Below are 2,531 nucleotides of genomic sequence, written 5' to 3'. Positions count from 1 at the left end.
TGCTTTGCTTTGACCATGTAATGTGTTAGACATTAGGTTTCTTTTGGACACAATGTTTTGTCCTTATGTAAACTGTTAAAGCTATTAATCATTTACCTGGTGTTTATTTACGATCGACTTCACGCTGTTTTAAGTGCTTGGGATAAATCAGTGAGGAGAAGAAAGATCATAGCCCTAGTGAAATGTAAACATTGTATAAGGAAGAGACAATCAACATAATAAAGAAGCAAATTATGTGTGTGTACACACACACACACACATATATAAAATACATAAATAAATGTATTTAGCTAATTATTTAGTTATAGTTAGACATTGAAGCATGCTAGCTAAAAATAAAAGTAGAGTAAAGCAAATTGATAGTGCTGTTTTGGAGTGGGGTGATTGTAGTATTGAACAGGGTGGTTATAGTTGCCATAATAGCTGAAATTTGAAAGAAGACCTGAAAATGGCAAAATAATGAGTCAAATGAATCCGGAGAAGAGGGTGTATTTCTAACAAAAAGAAACAGCTAAAGCCAAGACCCTATGGGACATATAGAACTCCAGCTAGTTGTTGTAGTTGTGCCAGGGAGAAAGTGGAGGGTAATAGGCAGGACCAGCTACATAATTTGTAGACTCAATGTAGGATAAAAATGCAGAATGCCTTGTTCAGAAGTTATTAAGAATTTCAAGATAATGACAGCAGAGCATTAAACCAAGCAGGGAGCCTTTTAAAGCACAACCTTTGTGCAACTGCACAGGTCACAAACCTCTAAGGCCAGCCCTGGTAGAAGAGATGAAGTCATAGCGCAGTATGAAGAGAGGATTATGTAGGGCATAATAGGCCATGCAAGAATTTTGACTTTCATTATCGTCCATATTGGGTCCCAATGACCTAATTCACTGTTGTATCTCAAAACCTTCATTTCACTAATGAGGACACTGAGATCCAGAAAAGTTCATTTACTAACCCAAGGTTAGACTGCTAAGTTTTTATTGAATCAGCTCTGCACCATCTGCTTAATCCTCAAAAGGGCCCCTGCCTTTCCATTTACCTTCTACTGCCTTCTCTAGTATACCTGCTTTCTCTTTGGCAAAGAATCGGTAACGACGTGATGACAAATTATATGGGGATGAGTCCGGATTATAGAGTCAGGCTGTCTATCTTTGAATTACTGTTGTACTATTTAGTAGCTCTGTGACTGTGAAAATGTTACTTACCATCTCCTTGCCTTGATTTCTTCATTTGTAAAAAGGGGGGATGATTCCAGTAACTTATCTCTTCTCTTTGAATTGTTGTCATGATTAAAGATAATAATGAATACATAATACCTGTAACAGTGCTGGGTATATAGAATGTACTCAATAAAAATATTTGGTTTTGGTGGTGGTGGTTCTGGATCTCTCAATAACTGAAAAAAAGTTTATGTATTGATTTATTATTTTTTGTCTTGCACCATCTTCTAGGGAGTCCCTAGCTAATTTCAACACATCTTGTCTCACTCTAAGCTCCAAATACAAATCTCTCTCTCTGTCTCTCTTTCTCTCTCTCTCTCTCTCGCGGTCTCCATTAAGTGATTTATGGTTCTTCTTTTTCGGCATTAACTTCTCTGTTTGGATATATGCACATATTCATTCATTCATTCATTCACTTATTTTATTTAGTTCCTATCATGTGCCAATAACTGTTCTTGGCGCTCAGAACAGAAATATTGCTGTGGCCACTGTGTGAATATATGAAGGTGTCCCTATGTGTCTTTATCTGCATATCCCACATCTGTACATAAATATGTATTCAAATATATATCCATACAGTATTATTATATGATATTTTTCTAATCAACTGCAATCATAGTTCACCGGAAGCCTAGTTGTTTTGTTATTACCAAATAGTATAGATATCTCATTTTCAATGAATAATATAGCTATCTGACATAAGGTGTGTAGAACCATTGTATCAAACAGATTTTTATAGTTCTATCCGAATTACCTTTGTGATATCACTAATTTTGGTCTAGATTCAATGTTTGTTTCTATCTAGTGTGATTATTGACATTTAAGGAGTACAACTGAATAGGAATTAGTTAATTATTTATTGGGTTTGGAAATAGCTATTCCTGTTTATTTTTTGTATGCCTATATGCGCAAGTTAAACTTGATCAGTTTGTAAAGTTTTCATTTGTTTATTGTTTTTCTTTATTGATAAGGTAGACATTTTTTGTTTCTTGGCATTATACTCTATTTTCTCGCAAATTTTATTTATTACCTGAAAAAAGTATTTTTTTGTAAATTAAAATTCTAATAGAAAATTAAATCTTTCATTTGTGAAAAGTTTGATATTTAAAATAATAGAAGATTATCTATATTAGAAGAAATTAATGTGAAATATAAATGCATAATTTTATTCCCTTTGCCATATTAAATAATTTGACACAAAATATCTTTGAATCATCTTACTCTACCTGTTTTTTAAAAAAGGTATAAACTTAATATTTGCATTTATTCTCTATCACTGATGATAGATATTTTTATTTTTCATTTAAATTACTT

General features: G+C 32.9%; 1 protein-coding gene across 1 annotated transcript in view; it reads left to right on the top strand.

The window, feature by feature from the left end:
- LOC105532231 (inactive N-acetylated-alpha-linked acidic dipeptidase-like protein 2) overlaps positions 1-2,531 on the top strand; it is a 612,136-nt gene that overhangs the window by 193,927 nt on the left and 415,678 nt on the right. The gene's annotated exons all lie outside the window — the stretch shown is intronic.

This window comes from Mandrillus leucophaeus, unplaced genomic scaffold (genome assembly GCF_000951045.1).
Source record: "Mandrillus leucophaeus isolate KB7577 unplaced genomic scaffold, Mleu.le_1.0 Scaffold942, whole genome shotgun sequence".
NCBI classification, from domain to species: domain Eukaryota; kingdom Metazoa; phylum Chordata; class Mammalia; order Primates; family Cercopithecidae; genus Mandrillus; species Mandrillus leucophaeus.
The sequence above is the reverse complement of the archived record's forward strand: the minus strand, read 5'-3'. Positions and strand labels throughout refer to the sequence as shown.